This window comes from Pseudorca crassidens, chromosome 15, assembly GCF_039906515.1.
Source record: "Pseudorca crassidens isolate mPseCra1 chromosome 15, mPseCra1.hap1, whole genome shotgun sequence".
Classification (NCBI taxonomy): Eukaryota; Metazoa; Chordata; class Mammalia; order Artiodactyla; family Delphinidae; genus Pseudorca; species Pseudorca crassidens.
This window is the reverse complement of record NC_090310.1, coordinates 2,576,733-2,604,156: the sequence shown is the minus strand read 5'-3', so window position 1 is coordinate 2,604,156 and position 27,424 is coordinate 2,576,733. Positions and strand designations below refer to the sequence as shown.

General features: G+C 43.1%; 1 protein-coding gene across 4 annotated transcripts in view; it reads right to left on the bottom strand.

Moving 5' to 3' along the window:
* Nucleotides 1-27,424, bottom strand: part of SDK1 (sidekick cell adhesion molecule 1) — an 826,998-nt gene that overhangs the window by 561,607 nt on the left and 237,967 nt on the right. The gene's annotated exons all lie outside the window — the stretch shown is intronic.

Genomic DNA, 27,424 nt, shown 5'->3' with positions numbered 1-27,424 from the left:
TGCTGACCCAGTAGAAAGTAGCCCTTTTTTCTCCGCGTGACTTAAATTCCTCCTCTCCCTGCTCCATCCTGCCCAAGACACTGGCCCAAGGTGTCCTGTGCATGGCACACGTCACTGACGGTTAGGGCAGCAGAGCAGTGGCTCTGCCGTCTCCCTCCCTAACGACTCCGCTTCCGTTCTACTCGGGCCTCTCTTCCAGGCCAGTCCCACCCGCAAAGTCAATCCCCCCCACTTTCTTTAGCACAGCAATACAGCTCTCTTCCACCCAATCAGCTGTGGAGCCCATATGTGCATACCCAAAAGTTCCTTCTTGTTTCTTCTAAAACGAAGAGCCACAAACTGTTTCCTTTAGCAACAAGGGAATGGCAGAGGCCCTGCAACGTCAGTTTTCCCTCTAATCCCTGAGCCGCCAATCTCTAAAGGTAGAGAAAAACAGATTTCTCCAATGACGAAAATTATACCACATCTTTAGAGGCAGAAGTGGCTATAATCTGTTTCGCTTTTAGTTTGCTTTTTCCCCCATTTCATCTATCTTCCCTTTCCTCAACCCAGATGTACCTTCTAGCTACCATCCTCCTCCCCTCCACTCCCCAACTTCCAGGCTTAATGCCACCCCTGGCAGCACCCACTGCACCCGCCGGGAACCGTGATTCCACCACTGTGTGACCCCCGGAGTCCAGGGCCCTGGTCCCCTCCGTCGTCAGGACACGTGCTCTTCAGCGTTCTCACGGGCTCCACACCCCGCCCCTGCTTCTGCAGTCATCCTCTCTCTCTCAAGAGTGTCTCATCCTCGCCCTTTCCATGCCCAAACAGTCCCATCTCTCACCTTCTTCTGCTCACCCACCCCCATATGCAGTCTATACCGCCATCTTTTCATTAATCGTCTCTGAGAGACCTCCCCCAAGTCCTTTCCTCCGACTCCTCTAGTCCCAGTTCTGAGTTACCTCGTCAACTACCTGCTGGGCATATCCTCTCCTCCTCTCTCCTTCTTGCGCTCTGTTGGTCTAGACGACTGCAAGGCTGCTCATCCTTGGTGCTTGGAGCCCCAGCCCAGCCCAGCCCAAGCAGCCACCACACTGTTTTCCCAAAGCGAGCCCTGTGAAACACTGGTCTCCAATGCGCAACAGAAACAGGATTCTGCCTTTGCCCAGGTCCTCCAGAAAGAAGAGCCTGAGGCAAGAATTAAGTGCTGACATTTTATTTGCACAGTGCAAGCTAGGTCAGAGGACGTAGAGAAACAGAGACCTGAGGCAAGGAGAGATGTCAAGCACTGGGTCGCCCCAGAGGCTGTGATGGCACAGACTCAAAGACGCCAGCTCACTTGGCAGACATGTCCGGGTACGTGCGACTTCTCTGAAAAGTTCTCAGGAGAAGCATACCATGGAACAGACTGTGAAGAGACAAAGGACAGGAACTCCACCAGCCCAGCTCCCTCCCAACGCCTATTGATCAAGATTAACCTCTTGGGAAGCTAACTCCCCCAGAAAGTCCAGGTTGCATCATCCCCCACCCCTTGGTCACCCCATCAGGAACACTGTCATGAAGCATTTTACCCAAGGCCAGGAGTGGAGGGGCAACTGAATCAGAATGCAGCCCAGACAGAGGGCCAGGCGCGGCGGGGGCAGGGAGTTCCTGGCAGAAGACAGGAGGAGGCAGCCAAGGGAAACCAACAAGGTGCCCCTGGCTTGTGTCCCACTCAGGTTCATGGTCCAAGACGTTTGAAATGGCACAAAATACATCCTCCATCCAGAAAGTCACAAAGCATATTGAAGGCACTAAGCAATCTTATAATAAAGACCTGCTTATTTCCCAAACTTAATTAAAGCACAGAACCTTTTTTTCCTCACAACGCTCCAAACTACGTTCAAAAAACATCCTTTGGAAAAATTATTCAACTCAATTTACTTTTCTTGCTCTATAAAATTTAGAAACTTCTCCACCATCAACCACTTCAGACCACCATTTGGTTCCTCCCGGGACGGTGAAGGATGGCCGGTACCTGACCCCAAACCAGGGTTCCAGCGTATTACTTAATAGACTGCGGCATTTAACCTTCACTCCAACCAGACTAGACTTCCCAGGGCTCCACAGGCCCCATGCTTTCCTCTGTCCTCAACAGCCCCTCCCCCGGAAATGCCTGCCCCGCCTTCTACCTCCTGCTGCATGAATCTGCTGTCCCAGATGCCACCTTCTCTGTGCCATTTCCTCTGATCTTGCAAGTAGATGTGGTCTTCCCACCTGTGCCTTCCTCTGCAAAGCATACCTCTCAGAGGGCACTTAGGACTCTCCGCCTCTCATTTTAGTACTCATTTCCCCTTTCAAAGTGTAGAGGTTCAAGGGCCAGAGAACGGTTGTATGTTATTCATTTCTGTATCTTGAGACCCCCAAGTGGAGGGTCTTGCACACAACAGCGACTCAGTGAATGAATCAGAAATAAGTGTCGTAAACTGGATAGAAACAACCTCTCAAAGACAAATACAGATGTGGATTCCAGTGTTTTAAGCTCCTCGCGTACTTCTAGCAAGGGACTGCCGACTCTCCTTGTGTTTTAAAACTGTTCTAAACAGCATCTTATTTCAAGGTAAGTAAAATATCCTTTATGAATCAGTCACCTTTAAGAGCAATCTGGTGCAAGAAGAGCAAAGTTCCTAAATGGTAACATAATGAACTGAAAACTTGTTTACTGAGAAAGCAGCTTACTCCCCGAAAGACGGCGAGAACTGCCACATTTACACACCCTCAGGCGTAAGTGACGCTCCTCACTAGACTGAGAGCTGTGAACAGTCGTGCTGATGTATGGCCCACATGGCTATGGTCAGGGACCAAATGCAAGCAACAGCCAGAGGCTTGGAGAACGTTTACACCCATTTGTCCAGAGCCTCCAACTTGAGTTTCTTTATCAAAATGCTTTTGATCCCCCACTCCCACCCCCTCGCCCTGCTTAGGCCTCAGTAACAGAAGCGGGACCTCGGGAGTAAGTCTCCCTCAGGCTCCTGGATTCCTGAATGCACACCCACTACCCCTGCAAGTCCCTTATTACCTGCCGCGACCTGCCAGGTGTGTCTTCCTCCCCAGCGCGGCGGAGGTCCTGGATAATAAAGTCCTTGCCACGCTCAGGCCACAGAGCTACATGAGAAAGAGGACGCTGGAAAAATGGGAGGGAGGGCTGGGCTGGGCACGGCTAAAGGCCTACCAGAGACGGAAGGAACTCTCTGCTTCCTTTACTGCACAATCAGATCAAGGACCAGAATGGAAGGACTAGCCTTGATACTACTTTCATAAAGCCTCCCTTTTAGGGGAAAATAATGCAAACTACAGGGAAAAAAAATAAGATGAAACCAAGAAAAAGGGAGGGGAAGGAAAAGAAAGGCACCTCACCACCTCCCTCGTCGGTATAAGGTGAATCAAAAGCATCCATCTGACCACTTCTCTTGCTCTTTCTTCCTCTGATCATTTCTCTATAGCCTGAGATTTCCTTTAAACTGAATTAATCAAGGCACTCACCACAAGCCTCTTTGTTGTGTGGACATATTAGGGGTCGCCTGGGAACACGGAAAATGAGGAAATTACCGACTCTGACCTCAAGAAGCTTGTAACATGGTTGTGGGACGATACAACCAAATGAAAATTTAATGTGAGCCAGGTCCCTCATTAGTAAAATAGGGAATATGCTTTCCCTGCGGCTGCAAGAATGAAATGCTCAGTTTATTTCAATTGAACCCAACAGACATGGAACGCTCTGAGCACGGGGTCTGACACAGAGAGAGATCAGTACATAGCAGGAGAATGAGAGACTCCCGTGGGGGCTACGCAGAGGGATGGAGACCTCCGAGAGGACCTGGCGCACAGGTCACACTTGAGGCGGGAGTGGCTGCAGTGCGGGAGCCGGGAGAGCATGAAGGACCCTACCCCGCACACCAGGCCCCAGGAGCCCGAGGGCCTGCGCTGTGCCTCAGCGAAGAGCTCTGCAGTCAGACGGCCTGGATCAGGCTGACACCAGGACCTGCTGGTTGGGGACCCTGGGCTGGGCACCCTTCTCTCCCAGCCTCCTCCTCGTCTGTAAAATGTGCAAGTAACGGCACCAGCCTTGGAGCTGTTATTACTGCCATGACTGTTACTAGGACTAGATGATGATTTGTAGAGAAGCGTAAGGAAGGGAAATGCCAAGCCGGTCTGCGGGTGTTGCAGGGGAGCTAGGTTTCCAGACGCAGGAGCCTCTGGACTTGCTGTGGAACGGGCTCAGGGGCGGGTGAAACCGTCCCACAAGGCCAGTCCCCAGGGGCACTGACACGCGGCCCCGTCTCTGAGGTGGACTGGACACGAGGACTCAAGTCAGGAGGTGGCTACAAAGGCACCAAGGAAAGACGAGGAAGTCCGTCCGCAGCGGGTACACGCAAACAGATGCCCACCAGCTACCTGGGAAATTAATGTGCGCTTCCCCAGAGGCAGGTGTAGCCAGTCCCAACAAACAGCACCTGACTTCCGCTTTGCAGATGCTACGTATATAGTTTAAGTACACACCTTCCGCCTGCATCAAGGAAGCATCAGGAACAAACTGTAGAAGCTCTAGTTTCCGGGGCAATAAAGAAACACTGTTTTTAGTTTGTGCACATGGGCTTAAAGCAGACAAAACACAGCCACATACATGACCGTGCACAGTTCACACAGGTGTAAGTCATGTCTCCTACACGGGAGAAAACTGGTAGAATTGATTACGACTTGCTCTTTGCTAGCAAGTTAAAAGATCCTGACTGCTGTACTACAGTGCAACCCTAGTATCCAAGTAAAGGAGTTATTTGCTGGATAGCTGAGGGCATGGTATTCATTAACTGCATCAGTTCCCTCAGAGGCCACCATATTAAGACACCAGGGATCTCCCGTTGTCACCACTGCCACCCGGCTGCCCAGTGGGGATTCTCTGCTCGATGTCTTCTGCACTTGCTCACTGGTTCCCCAAGGAAGACGCAGGCTTTCTCTAACCGGGCAACAGGCTGCCTACCTGCTGCAGATGCCCCCAGCTAGTTCAGAGTCAGACCCCAGGTGTCTGGTGTAATTTCAGAAGGCTTCACCTGAGGCAGGACACCACCTACTCTGTAAACAGTGGTGACCCCAAGAACCTACCTACTTGGGGGTGGTGGACATAAAAAGAGAAGCCTGAATAGCACAGCATGACCATTCTACATTGTTCATGATGACCTGTGAGCGATCCAAAGTACAACTGGTTTGATAAACAATTGTGCTGAGAGTTGGAAATGGTAGGGTACCTGTCTCTAATTACAGTTTTAACTCTCTTCTGAAATGTGAAGTCAGACTTGTGATTTTCCTCATTTTTCCCTTTCTTTTCTCTTTACCTTTGAACATGGTCCAGGTAAACAAACACATTCATAAGAGGAGCAGGTACACTGAATCACTGCTGACCTGGGTCACACGGGGTACAACTGAGCAGAGAGGAAAGGCTCCATCTCCTATTTCCCTTGGCTATTCACAGGCCTAGCTCTGGAGCCTGCACCTTTAATAGAAAATAAATAATAGATTTACAGCCTCCTGGTTTGTAACAAGACAATGCTATTGTGCTTTGGGTTTCAATGATACATGATAGACTGGGAAGTTTGTTTGTAATTCATTCCCGTAGCTTTAAAGAACAAAGAAAGCTTGATGGGTTTGAATGCTATTAATAAGATGATCCCCCAAATTTTCTCTAAACAGAGTTATTCCCTTTACTAAGACGGTCCCTTTGAAGCTCCTACTTAATGGAATTTTATTGTTTGTCTCTAGATTCTTCTTGATCTTGAAATATCAAAAGCCAGCTGAAACCACTATTTATAGCCTATGTGGGGTTTTTTCCCTCCAGAAAATGTATTCTTTTAGCTTAAATAAACATATTAAATGAGATGTTGCTATGGACTAAATGTTTCTGTCCCCCCAAATTCGTATGTTGAAGCCCTAACCCCCAATGCAATGGCATTTGGAGATGAGGTCTTTGGGAGGTAATTATGATTAGGTTAAGTCATGAGAGCGGCGTCCTCATGAGAGACGCTGAGAGCCTGTGCTTTCTCTACTCTCTCTCTTTCCCCGCCAGGTGAGGACACAGCGAGAAGGTGACGTCTGCAGGCCAGGAGGAGAACTCTCCCTGGGAACCACACTGGCCAGGAAACTGATTTTGGATTTCGAGCCTCCAGAACTGTGAGGAATGTGTTGTTTGAGCCTCCCGATCTACGGTATTGTGTCATGGAGCTAGAGCTAAGACAAATGTCAACTCAAACTTAAGGATTTGTCTTCTGAGAGGCAAAGGGGGCGTTTCCTGGGCTCCTCATGAGCGTAAAGCAGTGATAATTCAAACAACCTGGAGGGGGCTGGAAGGAGCAACTCAGAAAATTACTCTCCTGCACTTGGAGATAAAGTGGGTCCAACACGACAGCTCACACTCAGACGTTTTCTATAATCCAGAGAAAGTGCCTTTCACATTATTAATCTGCGAGCCTGATAACTGCTTCTTTTCTCAGTCCTAGAACTCTAACTTATTCATCTCAGGAGACTTTCTTTCCAGCTTTCTTTCACCTTTTGTCACATGTTCCTTCTTTATTCCTTTATTTGGTTGAGTAATTGGTCTGCTTCGTAACTTTAAGTGAAATGTCTTCCTTCTGATTTTCATGAAACCAGGCAGCACTGTGTTGCACTAACTACTTTATAAGCTGCTTTAGCTGCGTGGAATGTGTGCGTGGAGGGAGATGGTATGGAGGGGAATGGAGGTCGCGCTTTGCAAATGGAAGGACCCTGGAGCCAGCGCTGGTGAGGGTCAAGGCTGTGGGGAGGAGGCCGGGAACCTTCCCAGGTTCATCTACTCTCAGCAACAGCACACTGGCCCCACCGGTTCCTTAAACCCAGGTTCTGGCAACAGTTCATGGCAGAAATTCACAAACCAGGTCAATTCAGGGACCACAGAGTCTGCTTTGGAAGGACAGCTGAGCCCTCACTGTGAAGCCAAGTCTGTTCACTCTTCAAAGTAAACTATTAGGAATCGTGCAACACACACTATCTTCAGAACACCAACTCTGCAAAGAATGGCACCTAAAATACAGCCTGTCTTTAGTAAATATTCAATAAATGCATGTAGAATTGCTGAAGCCGTCAGGAAAAAAATAAAAGATAAAAAACACAGTGACTAGGTTTGACCTGGTCACACATTCATTGAATGAATGACCTGGTCATTCATTCACACATGCTCCTTTCCTTTCTTTCTTCTCTGTCTCTCTTTTTCCTCTCAATGAGCACTGGAACAAGGAGTGGCCAACGGGAAGAATTGCAGGGGCTTGAAGGATGCCCGGCTGCCGTAGAGAAAAGGAAGAGCAGAGATCACAGTGCTCGTGGCCGCAGCAACAACAGGCAGTTCCCAGAAAGCCTCTGGTTTTGTGGTTTACCTTTGGCCCTAAGCTAATCGCGATAACGCACCATCCCCGGGGGAGAGGAGCATGTGATTATTGTTCTTCCTATTCAAAGGCTGGCTTTGGAGGAAGCGCTCATTCACCAGGTGCTGGGTGGGGCTGAAAGACGCACTGTGACTGCACCTCTTCCGGGCTGTGCCCAGCGACTGCTCCGTTCTGCAGTGCACAGCTGACCTACTGTTGTCCAGTGACACTGGCTCCCTAAGGCCAGTTCTTCCCTGGGCCCTCGAGCAAACAGATCCACCCCATTTCCCACTGCTGAAGAGTATACAGAAGCCCAAGACCGGCCCAACCGAGAAGGGCCCTCTGCTCAGCCTCTTCTGAGTCCTGACTCTGCCCGCTGTCCACACCCCTGTGGGACAAACTGCATCCTTCTGCCCCTCCTGGTCACAGGTGCTCAGTGTCAGCCCCAGGCCCAGTTCCAGCCCTAGTTCTGCCACTGCCTCTGGTTCTGCAGCAGCTCCTCCATCAGCCCAAACCATTCTCCACCTTGAGACCAGAGAAGTTTTTCTAAGCATTTTGTCAGATCCCAGCAATATTTAATCTATAGCTCCCCCACTGCTCTGGGATAAAGTACAGACTCCTTCGGAGCAAGCTAGAGGCACTGCCCGCGCAGGGCCCACCTGGCCCCTGACCTGGGCTGCACACGAGTTCCGGGGGTGCTCTGTACTCTCCCTCACTTCTGGGCGGTCACGCTGGACGCTGCCTCTGCTGGAACAGTGCTCCCCTCACCTCCTCCTCTCGCCAACTGCTACCCACCTTCCAGCTGAAACACCCTTCCAGTGGGAGTTCTTCCTGTACCCCCTCTTCAGGAGAACACATTCCAAATGGCACTGTGTATTTTGCCACCATCACACATGCTGTTTAGCCGGTGCACTCTTCTGAATCCCCCACAGAACTACAAGTTCTACGGGGGCAATGAGCTGGTCTGTGTAGTTCGCAATGAAATCCTCTTTACCTGGTACCGTGCCTATCACATAACAGGCACTCCATGAGCAGCCAGATAGACAGTGAAGGCTGTCTATCTTCACCGAAGAATAGTCATCAGAATAAAAAGTAATAATAGCAGAATAATAATAGGAGCCGCCATTTCTTGAGCTGTGAGGCAGCGCGCTAGGCCCTTTATATGTGTGTCTCATTTAATCTGTGCTCTTTCTGGCACATTCCAGCTGTCTCTCCTATGCTCATTCAGTGGTCCATGCACCTTATAGAGCATATGGAGACATTACTCCAGTCCGGTCAGACCTGATGTCTACACCAAGCCCAGGTCTTGATGCCCACCCACTATGCCCAAAATCTTGCCCTCTGAGGGTCTGGGGTCCTAATCCCAAATAAGCTCCACATCGTCTCCAATGAGGCATTTTTGCCCAGGATTGTCATTAAAAAAACTTCTTTACAAAAATACAAGAGGGCTTCCCTGGTGGCGCAGTGGTTGAGGGTCCGCCTGCCGATGCAGGGGACGCGGGTTCGTGCCCCGGTCCGGGAGGATCCCACATGCCGCGGAGCGGCTGGGCCCGTGAGCCGTGGCCGCTGGGCCTGCGCGTCAGGAGCCTGTGCTCCGCAACAGGAGAGGCCACAACAGTGAGAGGCCCGCGTACCTCAAAAAAACAAAACAAAACAAAACAACAAAAATACATGAAATACCATTAAACAACCTAATAAACAAAAACTTCATTTAAATTAGAGTCAGGAGACCATAAGGGAGAGCTGCCACACCCTACTACTCGACATCAAATGTAGAACAACAGGAAGAGACGTACATTTGCATCTCCAACAGGAAGAAGGTTATTACTTTACCACTCAGCAAGAGGAAGGAAGCATTTCTCCCTGCCCAGCAACAGCCCTGCCAATGAGAGACTGTCACAACTCAGCCAATGAAAATTCCCAGTTTCCTCCAATGGCCTTTTTGTTTGTAACAGCCCCTCCCAACTCCCCCTTCTCCTCTATAAAAGACTGTTCCTCTCCTCTGTCTCTGGAATTGCCTGTGCTTCCCCAGAGATCACATGTCCTTGATTGCAATTCTTCGCTGTTCCTGAATGAACCCATTTTGCTGGTAAAAATAAGTGGCTGTTTTATTGTTTTAGGTCAACAAGTTCTAGCAAAGGAATAGAAAAAAGCAAGAATGAAAGTTACTTTAAATTAGAAACTACTGACTTATTAGTCCTCTTATTATCCACAGTATTTTGAACATAGTAAGTACCTAGTAAATGGTTGTTGAATTGAATAAAAAAAAATCAGTCACTTCTTGCTGATCTAAAGGTTTAATTTAATGGGTCGAGTGCCCTTTCTTTGATGGTTAGGCATTGGTAGTTAGCCAGTAAATCCTATGTACTTGGATGTTCAACAAGTAGATTTTGAAGATTTCCCTAACAGAATAGTAAGGGAGTAACTTGGGTAAGAGGAGGGAATAATAGGATGAGAAGAGAGAATGATGACTTTTTAAGGGGTAGGTAGAGGTTTACCGATTAGCTTTAAAAAACGCAGACAGCAGATTTAACTCAACATTAAGAAAACAGGTCAATTTACACTTCCTCATAACTCATGCTGGAATTGCTTGTCCAAGCTAAAAATTTGGCCCTTTTCTCTGACTACCAAGAATGCTGTATTCAGTGAGCTCCGGACACTCCTCAAAGCTGATTTTAAAAAGGGGTCTTAATGAGCTAATACTTTTTAAAAGATGTGAATTTGGGAATTCCCTTATAACAAACTCTAAAACAAAAAGCTACCTCATTAACAACAAAGATAGCCTAGAATAAGAACAATACCATCAAAACCAATATTTTGTAGATCAGTAATATAAAATATCTAAAATAAGTTTATATATCTATATACAGAGACAGAGAGTTACAGATACTCCAGAAATTACTTTTAAGTAAATAATCAACTTCAATAATCCAACTCTAAATTAAATTGCATAACATAGAATACTTAACTGGAATTTTAAAAATAAACATTTCAATGGGAAGATCCTAATTTCATTAAATAAATATATTTGAGGAAAATATATTAGCTCCCTGGGGAAATGTAAAACAAATGCGTGTGCTGTAAGTGCAAATACCTCAGTACACATTCTGACAGAGAAATTCATACTACAGATGGTAAACACATAAATCACCACAGATTAAAGAAGCATGAAAGAAAAGCAAGCAAACTGTGATTATAATGAATTCTAAGCATTTATGTATTAACAAAAATCACGAACAAAATAAAGAACATTAATTTGAGTTAAAATACAGCATTTTGTGGAGCAAAGCTTTAAATGCCTTTAGGGACCCACTGATGCAGTAAATCACACTGCTCTCACATGCCACGGCATGCCATGCTGCAGGATACGGCCAGGCCACTGCCATCTGTGACTGTGACATAAGTTAATGACCGTGTCGTTATAAATAAAACCATCATTCGAAAACAAGAACTATCCCCAGATAAGAGAGAATTTGAGAGATCCTCACAAGAGCGATGGATTAAATGGGAATCCTCGCCATCCAGTGAGAGGCAGAGAGTAGTTTGGGGAAACAGAACCATTAATTAAGTGATACTGGGGGAAAACAAAACAAAACAGGGAAGCAGCAGCCTAAGGCTTTTCCCAAAGCAACTGGATGCTCGTGCTACACAGAAGATGAAGAGCCATTGGTTTCTGTCCCCACCTCTCTCAAATGATGAAGCTGTTATCCATGATTTAGAATTGTGAAGAAAACAGTGATAAGAAAATAATAGTCCTAAGGCCAAAGGCAGAGAAGGACTCTGAGCCCCAAGGAGGCAGCATCAAAGGAAGATGGTGGTATAGCGCACGTAAGACGCACGAAGGGACACAGTTCCCACTAAAACAGTAAACCAAGAGTCAACTGTATGGCACAAGGAACAGAACAGACCCTAACAAGTCTAAGGTAGAACTGTTCCTCCAAAAATAACAACTTTGTAATGCATGCTGACAGAGGGGAAATTTCCTTCCATAAGCGCAAAGCAGAAGCCAATGATTCCTGGGTGCACAGGCACCCTGGCCTCTCTAGCAGAGGATCTCCGAGAACCGCCGGGCCTGAGACCATCCAGTGAAGAGCCTTCACTCGTCATCCTGGCTCCCGTGTCAGGGGGACCTCACTGCCCACGTGGAGAGAGGCTGCACTGGATGCCCTTGGGACTCTTCACGAGGCTTTGAAAGGTTGCCCCAGTGTCCTCCACTTCCAGCTTCTCAAGGAACACAGCCTCTGGTCCTAGCATCCTGAATATCTGTGCTTCTTTGAAACAAAGAGCTTGCTTTATCTGATGAGCCTTGGGAGCCAGGCAGCTGGCTAGGATTCCCTTTTCCTGTTGGCTGCAACACAGCATATCACTAAAACCAGGCACAGTCATGGCGAAGGACCCAGGCTCTGCGTGCTTCTATCAGCCTCACATCTGGCTCTAGTCTAAGGGCCTACTTTTCTTCGCTTCTAACTGATACATTTGTTTTTGTACTCTCTGTATCCTTTTCACCAACTTTAAATGCATTTTAGAACTAAACAAGATATAAATTTTAAATGAGTAAATAAGTATAAAAAATACAAACATTAGGGCTTCCCTGGTGGCGCAGTGGTTGAGAGTCTGCCTGCTGATGCAGGGGACACAGGTTCGTGCCCCGGTCCGGGAAGATCCCACATACCGTGGAGCGGCTGGGCCCGTGAGCCATGGCCGCTGAGCCTGCACGTCCGGAGCCTGTGCTCCACAACGGGAGAGGCCCGCGTACCGCAAAAAAAAAAAAAAAAAAAAAAAAAAACTACAAACATTAATTTTTCCAGTAAGAAAATTAAGGTCTAAAGAACTGCCAACAGTAATGTGTACTAGGAAAAACATATGCCAGGCTAAAATATTCAGTAATAAATTAGAGAAGTTAAACTAAATGTTTGTATAGTGAAAAAAGGATAATAAATCAATTTGTCTATAATTTCTTTTTTTTTTAATAAATAAATTTATTTATTATTTTTGGCCGTGTTGGGTCTTTGTTTCTGTGCGAGGGCTTTCCCTAGTTGCGGCGAGCGGGGGCCACTCTTCATAGTGGTGCGCTGGTCTCTCACTGTTGCGGCCTCTCTTGCTGCGGAGCACAGGCTCTAGGCGCATGGGCTTCAGTAGTTGTGGCACGTGGGCTCAGCAGTTGTGGCTCGCAGGCTCTAGAGTGCAGGTTCAGTAGTTGTGGCACACGGACTTAGCTGCTCTGCGGCATGTGGGATCTTCCCGCACCAGGGCTCGAAATCATGTCCCCTGCATTGGCAGGCAGATTCTTAACCGCTGTGCCACCAGGGAAGCCCTGTCTATAATTTCTTTGGGAAAATATTTTCTATTTTATTAACAACATAAAATGGATATATGCTCCTATGCAGAAGCAAAACCTGTTGGAATATGGTGTTTGAAGGGTCCTGGTGACCCAACAGTATGCATCAAAGATACTCCAAGATGAGGTAAATTTAGGAAAAAAATCATTTCCTATCAGGGAGCCTGCCAAAGGCCACATCTATATGTCACCAGAGGTGGAGTCATAAATCATAAAGGCTCTGTCTGCCAAGGGTCTGCTCTTTATCGTAAACTGTCGGTGCAAATCATTTCTGAGGTCCTTTGGAATGTGGTAATGAATAACCTTGGGGGACATGCTGAACATTTACCATAACGAAGTCCAAAGGATACCGAGGGAGAAGGTCAAAATTCAATTCAACAAAAACTCCTTGAATGTTAACCACTTGAGGGATTCAGTGATGAACCACCCATAGTCCCTGACCAGAAGAATCTGAAATCTAGTGAGGGAAAAAATACCTACACTACATACAAAGACGAATGCTGATTAGCCCTTTAACAGAGGTACAAAGAGTTATGGAAGCACCACGAAGGAATGCACTTCCTTCTGGAAAGAAGCCAGAAATTAGGAATGGTCTATCAGAGCTGTCTAAAGTCGCTGACTAACAAAGATTAACATAGTAAATAAATGGCCCATATGCTGCCATTTATGACACTGGTTCCAACAGCAAATCTCTTACCCTCTTGAGAACCCTGGAGGATGTGATACAGGTGGCAGGTGGCCAAGCACTTGAACTCCCACCTTGACTAGGAAACAATGATGAATAAGAGGAAAACCTCAGGGGGTTACCATCTCTTGCTGATACTTGTGGAATGACAAAATGAAGAATGAAGTGATGAGTACATGACCCAAGTGCTGAGCACACGTGAATCAGAGCACCATGAGAACCAACCACAGCTTTGTCGTCATCTGTGACACTTATTACCATGTAACATATGCTATATTTTATTTATTTTTGTTGTTACTGTGGTAATTTAGTTCCACTTTTGTCTAAGTACCAAGACATATTGTGGGCACTTAATAAATATTTATTGAATAAACAAATGAATGATGAGTCTTAAAAAAAAAAAGTTAGCACCAATTAACCCAGTGCTTCTAGGAATAACGCCATGGTAATAAGCTACCATTTACCAAGCATTCATTATGTGGCAGACACTCTTCTAATCCTGTTACAGGTCTCACAATAACCCACGAAGAAAGGAAGGCAAAGGGGAGAAATATCTTGGCTGAGGCTACAGTCTGTAAATGCCAGAGCACTGTTCTTTCTAAGTAGATAACCTCAAGTGCGACCAGATAAGTATTTGCAACGATGCTCATTACACTGCTTTTTTAAAACCCTAAGACAATCTAAATACCTAACAGTAAGGGGCAGCTTTCACAAATTGTACCCCATTCATGAAGGGAGTATCATATAACCACCGTTTATATGTATGGGTTGATTTATGTACAGATTCCCTCCTCAACCCATTCCCCACACTCGCACAAGAGCAAATGTAATGAGAGTGGCCGCGGTGGTAGCAGCAGGACCTTCCTGTCCTCTGTCCTTTGAGTGTAAATGCAGTGATGTGATCTTGAACTCCTTCCCCCAAACCTGCTCCTCCGAGCCCTTCCAGCAACTTTTTAGGTATCTGACCCAGAATACTACCTCTCCTTCCACTTGACAACCTGGAACCACACATTATTTCCTACACTAAACTGTAACTTACAGCAGTATATTTGTCCTGTTCCCAGTATCAGAGGGAACGCATCTAATATTTCTTCATTAAGTGCAATCTTTGATATAGTTTTTGGTATGTAACCTTAAAGAAGTTCCCTTTCGTTACTAATTTGTTACGTGCATGTGTTTTTAAAATCATAAATAGGTGTTGAAATTTATCAAATGTTTTTGCTGCACTGAGATAGTATTTTTTTCCTCCATTCTTTTAAATGTGCAGTATTACATGCACAGATTTTCTGATAATGATTACAGTAGCTTCATAAAATGAGCTGAGCATTTTTTTCTTTACCTTCTAGTTTCTGGGACAACTGAGAAAAAGGGACTGTTTCTTAACAGTTTAACAGAAATCACCTATAAAACTTCCCCTAGAGATTGTGGGAGAAAAGGCCTTTGACTACTATTTCCTTGCCTGCTTTAATCATACATTGGTCAAACCATGTTCTCTATTTCTTCTCATGACAACTTTGACCTTTTATATTTTTTCTGAAAATTTATCAATTTAATTTAATTTCCCCCCTCCAAATTTATTAGCATATATTTGTTCCAATACTTTTTTCATCTGAAAATGTCTTTGGTCTATAGCCTAATCTTCTGTTTGCATTTTATTTTCTTCATGTTTAGTCTCTTAGAGGTCTATCTTTCAAAGATCCATTTTTGGATTTTCTTAACCTTCTCTATCATTTATTATTATCATTGTTCTGTATTTTATTGCCTTCAGTACTTTACTTCCTTCCTTCTAGTTTCCCTGAACTTTGTTTTTCTTTTTTTTTTATACCAACTTTTGAGTTGAATGCTTGGCTCACTTATTTTTTAACCATTCTTGTTTACTGATAAAGGTATTTAAGACTATAAAATCCCTTTAAGCACGGCTTGAACTATAGCCCACAATTCTGACATTTAATGTTTTCACTACCTTTCAATTCTAAATATACCGTAATTTCGTTTTTATTTCCTTTTTAACCCAAGGGTTATTTAGAAATATGCTGTTTAATTTGTAATCATAAGGGATTTTTTTATTGGGGGGAGGGCTATCATTCTGTGAGTAATTTCTTGTTACACTGCACATATTCAGGGAACCTAATTTGTATCACTTCCATTCTTGGAAATTATTGAGCTTCCTTTATAGCATAATATATACCCATTCCACATGAGCCCCCCCACAAAAAAAAATCACATTTCTCTGTTAGGCATACAGCTTTAGGCATATTTCTAATAGCTCAAGCCTATTAATTGCGTTGTTCAGGACTTCTCCATGTCTGCTTATTTTTTAACTTGAGGATTTAAGTTTCTGACAGCAGTGTGTTAAAAATCTTCAAATACAATTGTTGATTTTCTCTCTCTCTCTCAGCAGTTGTCAATTTCTGCTTGGTATATTTTCAGACTGTACTGTTAGATACCTATGTTTTTGATGATTATACCTTCTTGTAGTCTTGACTTTCCAATGCTCCTTTTATCAGTATATAACATTCCTTTCTCCCTTATATTTACTTTAAGTTACTGCTACTTTCTCTTGGATCATATTTGTGTAGTATACCTCTTTTCTATCCTTTCATTTTCAACCTTTCTCTGCCTTTTTTTTGAAGTATGTTTCTCGTAGATAACTCATTTTTGCATCTTGTTTTTCTATTCAGTCTAAGGATTTCTCTTTATAATGAATAAGCCAGTAATATATATTGTGATTAATGTCATATTAGACTCTGATCACTTTTTATCACATTTCCCACTTAATGTACTTTCTTTTTGTCTTCTTCCCCCATCCCACCTCCCTTTCCTATTTCTGATTAGGAAAATCAAGTTTTCTTCTGCTGGTTTAAAAGCTGCACCACCTTCTGTTTTCTGTATGCACAGTGGCTGCTTTTAAGGTCCATTCTTATGTTTATCTAACCCTACTGTCAAGTCCCTTTGGTTTCCTCTCAATCAAATAATGCAGATAATGTCTAGAATTTGGGTTATTTTGCCTGTTTCTCTGTCTTTTTATTTTGGTCCTTCACTTTGGTCCAGCCCACGTCACAAATCAAAACGTAAATCAGCCTGCACTTACAGGAAACACCTGTCAAGGAACCTAACACACACCCAGCACAGTCCTCCAACTCAGTTTGGCTAGCTCACCTGACCCTAGAAAACAGGGCCTGCTAGCCTTACCAGGAACTCTCCAGCCTCCTAGCCAGCTGTCCTCTTTCTGTTCTGCTGCCTCTAACACTCCATAAGACCTCGTTCTTACCCTGTACCCCTCAGGAACGATGCTCCCCTGCTTGTGAGGCACTGTACTCCCTGAGTCCAAGGACTGTCTTTCCTTGAACAAAGCATATCCGACTCACTATTAAATTATATTATTTTTTGTCATTTACAGCTTCAATAAACTCTCCAGGGCATCTGATTCCTCCTCACTTCCCTTATCTCTTGGAGCTGCTCATGTGTTTGTTACCCCACATATTCAGATACTCCTCCCAAAATATTTCAATGTGGGTCTTCATATGGAAAGTTTTATAAGGCCTTGTACAGCTGAAGGTATAATTCAAGGCAGTGGGAAAGGTGAAAGCAAAACTTACCGTGAATGTACTTAATGCCACTGAACCGTACACTGAAAAACAGTTAAAATGGTAAATGTTATGTTATGTATATTTTACCCCAGTTAGAAAGAATAGCTAAGAAAGCTTTCCTCCATGACACCTCCGGCTGCCTCCCGCACAGGCTGCAGTCACAGGCTCCCCAGCTACACAAAAGTTCAGGCAGCCTTCCATCTCCGCGAGGGGGTCCTCACGTTCTGTTGTTAGTTAGTTCTCAGCACCGGGATTTCCCTGAGTCTCTGTGCTAGTTTACCCTTCGGCTGGCACTAAAAGCCCATACACCGCTTCTTGGATGTCAAACCCAAAGAAGGTTATGCCGAAGTATTTTCTACAATGAGCGTGTTTTACTTGAACAAACAGAACATGTTATTTTAAAGGTAAGGGTCAAGGCTGATAATGGCAAGTTATTTTTGGAAACTTTACACGATGGTCTGAAATCCTGGGCGATAGGATCCGCCTCGCACTTGGAATCATTTTTCACTAGGGCACTATGCAGCTTCCCAAACATAAAATTATATTCCCCAGGTGAACGCTGGCTCTGAGGCAGCATATCGTAGAGATATGGCATTGCTTTCTGTCCTAGATCAACTACACAAACGTAGCCGCGGGTTGGTAAAAGAGACCTAAAATATTTATTATGACTGCATATTTTCTCTGTATTTCCCCCCACGGGCATTTTTTGTTAAAATTAATCTTTCTCAATCCATTTTAACAAGAAAATGAAAGCAAATGTGAATTTAAGAAGAAAACTTTGAAAAGAGAGTGAAATATTCATAACTTACAGGTTCCTTATAAAAATAAGTTCCCAGTGCAAGGCCAGCCCTACAATGAATCTTGTTTATATCCATATTCAGAAAAACCTATTTAGTTTGCTTGTTGGAAACAGTGCATTCTGGAAGGAAACATGCTGTTTGTAGCCTGGCCTCTGATAATGTCTCCTGGAGCTTCAGAATGTAAATATGTGAAGACCACGTGTCAGCTATAGAGGGACAAACTAAAATCATCAAATTCACATTTAGGGGCCCTGTGTTGATATATAAATGATGTACTGAGTGAGCACTTACTATGTGCTGGACATTATGTCCGACCAATAACTACCATTTAGGAAAACACATACACATCCTGATGAGCAAGTCTCTCTAGGAAACACGTCATCAGGAGAATGTTTATCCTCTCGGGGACTTCCAGCTTCCACAACCGTGCTTACTGTTTCTAACATATAGAACCGCACTGGGATATGCATGTGGGAATAAAGAAGTGAGCAGAAAGGAGACAGCGTCTTTCCTTTCTCCACTAGAAGCTCTGTCCCTGATGCCTGAAGGAAGCAGCAAGCACAGACACTGAGACAGCTGGCTCGGAAGTATTTCTGACCCAAAGCCGGCCTACTATCCTGAAGACATGATGCAGGCCTTAGACTCTGAGGCTGAGTGCTAGGGATCTGACTCAAGAAATGAGCAAGACAGAGTTCAAAGGGCGCATTCTGCTAACTCTGGAGACACATCAGGATTAAATGAAGATTTCCTGGCTTGCCTGTTCTATGTAGCAGGTACCATCTTACCCTACCCTCACCAAGTTTACAGTCCAGGGCTGTATTTTGCAGGGGAGGGAAGCAGAGGGAAGAAGAGATAATAAGTACCTTCATCGTGTAAAATATATATAGTATGCTGACATGATAAGTATAAAAAAAATAAAGTGGGAAAGGGGGATATGCTTCGTGGTAGGTGTGAAATTTTAGATAGGATGGATGGGATGACCTCACTGCAAATGTGACTTCTGAGTACAGACCTAACTGAGAAGCAGGAGCCAGCCATCTGGATATCTGGGGGAGAGCTGGTCCGGCAGAGGGAAAGCAACTGCAAAGCCTTGAAGAAGCACTAGCTCAGGCACGCTGGAGGAACAGCAAGGAGGCCAGACTGGCTTAGGCAGAGAGCCAGGAGGATGGGAGGCTGTAGGAGGGAGGTTACAGAGGGGTGTGCAGGTCACTCCAGACAGGGGGCGGCCACCGGAGAGTGATGTGTCAAGTGTGGCCATGACCTGACCTGTGTGTTTATAGGGTCACGCGGTTCCCATATGGACACTGGGCGGAAAGGCAGGCAGGGAGCTGGGGGGGTAGACATGGCAAGACCAGTTACAAGGCTCCTGCACAAACCCAGGTGAGAGATGCTAAGACAAACTGAGCCAATATTTAAAAGGTTAAGAGTTTATTTGAGCAAAAATCAATTTGAATCAGGCAGCCCAAACAGGAAGTGGTTAGAAGCACGCCACCCCAAAGAAGCCAGGGTAAAAACTTATATAGAGAAAGTGTGGAAGCAAAGGAAATCATTTGATTGGCTACAGTAAAGCCAAGCTGGTTGGTTGTGATCAGCTGTCCTTAGTGTTTTGATTTTGTAACCTTGAGGCATTTACAAGCTTAGGTTTTAGTTTGCTTACAAAGGCCACCAGCATTAGAGTCACTTCAGTCTAATGGATTCCTTGTTCAATTAATTTAAGAGATAATGGTGCCAGATGACGGTAGTAGTAGGGGTGGTTACAAGTGCTCTAATTCAGAATATAGACTCAAGGCAGAGACAAAAGTAATTCCAAATAGACTGGATGTAGACGGTGAGAGAAAGAAGCAAGTCATGGATGACTCAACAATTTTTTTGTCCAATGAACTGGAAAGACAGTTGCCATTAACTAAGATGAACTGAGGGGTAAAGACAAAAGACATACATTTGAATGTCATCTGCATACAGACAGTGCTCAAACAGAATGTAATTAATTGGACATTTGTATTTCTCAAAAGCAACAGAGATGTGTTAGTTAGGGGTATTCGGACACACACAGTGCATTTTCCAGAAGCATGATATTATTTTATGATAGATAACATTTAAAATAATTTTTGCAACAGAGCAAACATTCCTAATATGAAGTAGAGTTTTAAATGTGTATGAGTTTTTAAGATAAAACACCAGACTTCAAAGAGATGTACTCGTGACAGGCTGTTGTGAGCTACGTTCTGGTCCCCTGGGGCTGTGCATTTCTCTCTTCTGCCAATACAGGTTTTTCTGTGTTCCTTCAAGTTCTGAGGAGCTCAGTAGTTTTTAAGTTTATTCAACATCAATCATCTTGAAACATTTATTGAGTGCCAAGAACTATACTGGGAACTAGGGATACAGCAGCAAAGGCAAGAGTCCCTGCCCTTGTGAAGTCTATAGTCTATGTTGATACTAAGTTCATCTGTGCTTGTTTTTGTTTTGGTTGAGTTTTTAAAGGAAAACACAGTGTCATCTCTATTTAAACTATGCAGTTATTATTATTTTGGAGGTTCAAATATTTATGATTGTGAAAATAGTTTAGAAACTGTAAGCAGATATGCAGGTAAATTGAATCGACACTTCTTTTGATTGTGAAAATTATTATTTTGGAGGTTCAAATATTTATGATTGTGAAAATAGTTTAGAAACTGTAAGCAGATATGCAGGTAAATTGAATCGACACTTCTTTTACAACAGGGCTTCAGACAGATAAAGTAAAAGCTATTGCAAGACACTTAGAAATGAATCAGAATGGAGTACAAATGACTTACATCTGAGGATGCCGATTACTACATCTGGGCACTAAATCGGTCCCCTAAGTGTCCTGGCACTAAAGAAAAACTTAAATCATGTATCTTTTCGTTTTCTGGCAAAAGAAACACAAAAATTCACTGGCAGAGAAAATATTTTTCCTGGAAATGGACTGAAGCGGGGTTCACATGGGTCTTCAGGTAAGCCATACTGGATAACAGAGTGGACAAGAAGACTGTCCACTACCATTTTACAAAGGAGACAACAGCATTGTTCAAATTGATGCTTCCTATGCTGATGAGTTATAAAGTCAGACTTCGTAATAGTAAATTATCCCTGCAAGAGTCATTATTCTGTACTGTTTGGGGTTTTGTTTCCAAGTACACATTTGACTTTTGTAATATTACTAAAAATAACTATTTATATATCATAGTTAGGTTCAGCATCTCAATTACAGACTGAAAGCTTCAAAGAAAACGCCTTCAGTTGGAGAGGGCATGCTTTCTATTTTCATTCTTAAGTTTTCAAAAACATACATCCTGTATGTAACAGGAAAATTTTAAACATTCAGCTGTTGCTTCTCATACCCATTAGTCAACAGCCTGCTTTCAAACAATCTTAGATGTGTGACTTCAAGTACAGTAGGAAAAAGTGATTATATGAATTTAGAGTGGAATATACATTTGCGTAATAAAATGCATATTAAAAACATACCAATATTCCTTGTTTAAATGCTACTTTAAAAATATTTTTGATAGGGCTTCCCTGGTGGTGCAGTGGTTGAGAGTCCGCCTGCCGATGCAGGGGACACGGGTTCGTGCCGCGGTCCGGGAAGATCCCACGTGCCGCGGAGCGGCTGGGCCCGTGAGCCATGGCCGCTAAGCCTGCGCATCCGGAGCCTGTGCTCCGCAACAGGAGAGGACACAACAGTGAGAGGCCCGCGTACCGCAAAAAAAAAAAATTTTTTTGGATAATCCCTAATATAGATTGGTTTGTCATTAACAGAAGGGGAAATGTCTACTGAACCCAAAAGCTATTACAATTAAGCATATTTTAAAAATTATTTTTACAGTCACGATTTAACTACCATTTAGGTATCTTGCCCTGATAACTACCGCCATGGACTGCAGCAGCTCCTGGTTCCCAGTGGTCATGTCTGGGCTGCCCCTCAAGTGCCCTCCCCTCTCCCACCCCCTTCATACAGCAACAATCTCTATCTCCTGGTCCACGCTGCCCATGCTGCTTCGCCCATCACTGCCCCTTCCCCAGTGACTGGAGAAAGCTGGGAATGTGACCCAAACCAGGCTAATCTCAATCTTCCCTGGGATCTTTTCAAAGAAATCCTCAAAGAGGGAGGTTCCCTTTCCTTCTGACTGAAGGAGTTAGGATAAGACCCTAGAGGCTACCAATGATCCCACTGCAGGCGGTATAGAGAACCCAATATTTAAGAAGAAAAGATAAGAAATGGGTAAAGAGACTGTGTCCCAGGTTCCAGTCTCAGAGACCCCCAGAGCTCTCTTGTCCCCTCCACAATTCCTGTGATCCTATTACCTACAAGATCCTTCCAAGAAATCCTCTGTGCTCCAGCAATTTCTTTGAACCATATGAAACTGCCATTTCTGTAAATCAAAATTGTCTAATTTGACAACCATATTGGCAATTTCAACTGGTTCTGCCTAACAGGTCATGTCAAATTTATGCCACTTGGAACTTAAAGAGTCTTTGGTGACTACAGCTGCCAATACTGAATGGAATTTCCAAACTATGTGATAGAAAAAAAAAACCCACTACGTTATCTAGTATTAACCATTGCTAGTAAAGATAAAGATATATATGCAAATACCTACATACATCTACACACACGTTTTTAAATTTACACATAGTATGAATCCATGTGATTGCATAAAACTTCTAGTAATGCAATGTCTCAAATCACGTGGCAGTGTAAATGTGTCACTGGGGGCACATGTTCTGGAATTACACTGCCAGGGGTCAACTCAAAGTAACAAGTTCTTAGCTTTTTTTTCAATTGAAAATTATATTGAGATAATTATACATTCACACACATTTGTAAGAAATTATAGAGATTTTTAGTACCTTTCACTCAGTTTTCTGCAACAGTAATATTTTCCAAAACTACAGAATATTGGGACCAGGATTTGACATGGATATAATCCACTGTTCTTTCTCAGATTTCCCCAGTTTAACCTGTTCTTGTGTGTGTGTGTGTAATTCTACAATTTCAGCACATATGTAGGTTCGTGTGTCCATCACTACAGCCAATATACTGAATATTTCCGTCACCACACAGATCCCTGGTGTTGCCCTTTTGTAACCACAACCACTACCCTGCATCAAATTTCCTTAATGGTTATAAAACTCTTCAAATTACCTACTTCATCTTGATTGAGTTTTGGTAGTTTGTAGTTTTTGACAAATTGGTCCATTTCTTCTTAGTTGGCAAATGTATGAGCATAAAGTTGTCCTTTACATTTTTTAATGGCTTCAGGATCTGTAGTGTTATCCCATTTCATTCCTGACATTAGTGATTTGTGTCTTTGTTTCTTTCTCAGTCTTGCTAATGGTTTATCAATTTTCTTTTTTTTTTTAACAAAGAACCAGCTTCTTGCTTTACTGATTTTCTCTATTATTTTCCTATTTTCAATTTCATTGACTTCTGCTCTTTAATGTTTCTTTTTCCTGCTGGCTTTCGGGGGTTTTTTCCTCTTCTTTTTCTAATATCTTGAGGTAGGAACTTAGGTTGCTGATTTGAGACCCTTCTTCATTTTTGATGTAAAATTTAGGGCTGTACACTTCCCTCTCAGAACTGCATTAGCTGCATCCTACATAGTTTGTTTTCATTTCCATTCAATTCTACACATTATTATTTCCTCTAAGATGTCTTTGATCCACATATTGCTTAGAAGTGTGCTGTCTCATTTTCACCTGCCTGGAGGTTTTCCTGTTGTCTTTCTGCTATTGAGTCCTTGTCTTACTCCACTGTGGTCAGAGAACACACTCTGCATGAGTTCAATTGTTTTAAACGTGCTGAGGTCTGCTCTAAGACATGGGATGTCTCCCATCCTGGCAAATGTCCTGTGAACTCTTGAGAAGTCTGCACTCTGTCACTGTTGGGTGGCATGTTCTAGAAATGCCAATCAGGTCATTGGCTGATTGTGTTGTCCAGCCTTTCTATACCCTTACTGATCTTCTCTCTAGGCAGTCACCCTGTCTAGGTTCAGCATACAGGTCACGGTCTACCTTTATGTGCCGTGGCTTCAATGACAGTCTAATTTTCAGAGGCTTTGCAGGGTTCTCTTGGTCTGCTTCATTTATCTGGTGCCAGTGAGGCTCCCAGTGGTGCTGAGAGGATGGAAGGGGTTTCCCCAAGTATGGCTGTCTGCTGTCTCTCAGTGGAAGAGGGAGAATGCCTACAGGCTGGAAGGGGCTTCCCAGGCCTAGCACTTACTGTGGCAGGATCCCCCTTACCTGTGTCCTGGCTACCTTGTGTCTCTGGACAGGGGAGGGCAGTCTCAGACCCACAGTGACAAAGGAGCTACTTGGCTGGGCCATTTGTTGTGGCAGGATGCCTGCAGCAGGGACTACTAAATGCCCAGGCACCTCTCAGCCCCGTCAGGGAAGGAGAGGGCACACCCCGGCCGATAACTGTTGGCGGGGCTTCTACTGATCCCGCTTGCTGCTGATGCCGGACTTGCTCCTGTTTGATCCAGGGAGGGAAAGGGCCTACTGGAGCTGCTTATGTTGCTAGTGCGGGGAGTCAGAAGACGCCAGGCCTCGCCGGCTCTCGTATTGGCTGGGGAACATATGAATAATAGGTCCTACCAGAATACGGTTCCTCCGTTCCAGAGGTCCCAAACCAGCTGGCCTGCTTCTTACCACCTTCCAGAGTTCTCCTTTTTGGCCTCTTGCACTAGTTCTAAGGTTTATAGTTGTACTTAGTGGGGAGGAGGAGGGAGAAACAGATCTGTGCCATCTTGTACAGACTGGGAATCTCAAATTTCCAATTTTTTGACAGTGAGTAAAATCTCTCTAAGTCTCAGACTCATTCCTAAAAACTAACTGTCTCATCGTCTGGTGAACATTAAATAGATAACACACATAAAGCTCTCAGCTCACCGCCTTCTATGAAAGAAGCGTTCAGAAAATGTCACAAAATATAAAGCAATAATTAAATTTTGTGAAAAGGTATGAATAGAAAGGCCAAGAATGAAATCCATTAAATAATTATACCTCTAGATGGTAGGATCATGGGTATTTTTAAATCTCCTTCTTTTATATTTCTCTGTATTTTCTAAGTGTTCTACAATTAACAGGTTTTCATTTGCAAGGTAAAAATTTTTAAATAACTAACCTAGATCTATACTTTATCACTTCTTATTTAAATACCTTCTGCACATTCTTCAGATAAAGTGAGGAAGATGATGAATACAACAATAAGATCCAAACTTATCTTTCATTTCCGGGTTTATGAGATGTCAGAATAAAATGACTGGGCAAGAGCACTAACCGCTGCTGCTTTGTTCTGAGAATGTGATGATTACTTCAAAATCTTTCACTTCCCTTAACCCCTAGAACGACTTAATTAGCAAACTGCATGACAGCTAAGATAAATGGCTTAACACGATTCACAGCCATGAGTAAGGTAAGATCCTTCTCTGTGGCTAGTCCAGCTCAGAAACATTGCTCGGAATCCACTTCACTGCAAGGAGCTCTCTACAGTGTGATCCACCCAAATGAAAATAATTTCTTCCAACGTAAAAATAGGTACCACAAACTAACATAGTAGCAAATTCTGCCTTCCTTTTGGACTACGTCAGCCTTGATGTACGGGGAGCATAGGTAGGTAAAAAGCTAGCAGCCTCTGGAGGATGGAGTTGCTCAGTGAGCGTTCCTTCAACAGACATCAGCTGAAGGCTTGGGACCATGACTTCAGCAAGCAGAGGGTCCAAAAGGGCAAGCCCTCACGTTTAGCAGCTGTGCCAAACTGAAACCTCAGTGAAACCAGCACTTAATGCTCTCGATTACAGTTAAGAGTTTTTTAAAGATTGATAACATGAATCAGCATTTCTAGGTCTAAATAATTCCCTTGAGAAAAATTTTCTTTAAGAAAACCTTTAAGGTTGTCTGTTATATAAAACTACTAAATTCAGGGGCAAAGTGAGATCAGCTAAACTGCTATTTCTGTTTTTATTTTTGGAGAGCTTTAATTCCACAAAAAAAAAAAAAGACTGAAAAGGCAGGCAAGCAAGCTTGAAGCTTAACTGACTCAAAAATTATTAACGTAATAGTGTATAAATATATACATAATTAGCCCATCTTAAAGCAGGAAAACATCACTGAAGGTTGGGTCCAACTTTACGCTTTGCTACAAAGTGAGGGAGAAACACTGCGGCTGATTCCCCATATGGATTTGAAAACTTTTACCGGAATAATCTTAGCAGATCTTATTACATAGAAACATTAAAAATTCATTTTATTTCAAATACCATAAAATAGTACACAGATGCTCATTTTAAATAATTCACATACCCATCAGGTACTGATATATTAAAATAATATGACCTATATTAATAAATATTGCATTATAAACACAGATGTGTTTTTTTTATTGACTGGATTGTACCCCCTAAAAACATCTACTCCTGGCAAACTACCATTACAATAAACATTAATAAAATGCAAAAGAATAAAAAGGAAAAAGATTTTTAAACAAATTAAAAAAAAGAAAATTTAGTGTGCATGATTTAAAAGTAGGTGAGGCCCTTAAATAGGTTGTTCTATCTTGCTATCCTGCTAAAAAATAGTATCAAAAGCTGGCTGAGTTTACCCAACCCTTACACATTTTAACCTTTACTTCTTTTAACAATCACAAATGATAAAGGAAGGTTTAAAATAAGCTAATATGTGCATTTCAACTAGGCTCCAGAGCAGTACTGCAAAAAAATTATAAGTACTTATCTTTAATAGAGGAAAACATTTCCTAGAAATACCAAAACATGAAGATAGAAGGAAATATGACGAGAGTTCTTATGAGAAATATTTTCCCTCTTAAGCTATCATTTGTCACAGCACTAATATATCACACAAAGCGTTTCAAATTTTACTTCATATTTTAATGAGTACAAGAAAGTTTCAGAGTACATCTGTCAAGTGGATATAATCAGCACAAGAAAATTCCTGCCTTGTTTTCTACATGTCCTAAAAGTCCACTTTTAGGAGTCCTGCATCAAGTATTAAGGATGGAGAAAAACCAAACTAATATATGATAGACAGGCAAAGAAGTATTCCAATTTATACTATTCCAATAAAATCAGAGAAGGAATAATGATAAGTATCCAATAATAACTAAGGGGAGGTTTTAAAGGTAGAGGGGAGATGAGACGCTTTAAGTGGTCGCCGGGACTACTCTGATCCAATCCCTGGTAATGTGTGCAATACCCATCCTTTTCACTTTGCCATAATACTTTGATTTTGAGTGTATTAATTCATCTGAAGAGTACTTGAGAAAAGGGAAGAAAGTGCAAATCACTAAAATGTGAAGGTTAAAAAAAATTCCAGGAACTGAAATACTGTGAGTTTATTTAAACATCACAAGATACCTAAAATTTGTAACCCCCTTGATAAATCATTTGTTATTTGTGTTATCTCAATATATATGCAGATATACTAAGATATTCATACATGTTGAGGTATATAAAATATATAAATATATTGAGATATATACGTATGAATGTATATACATATATATACGTAAAGCTAAAAATTCTCCTTGACTTTACAAATATCAATATCATTGTGCTGATGTTTAA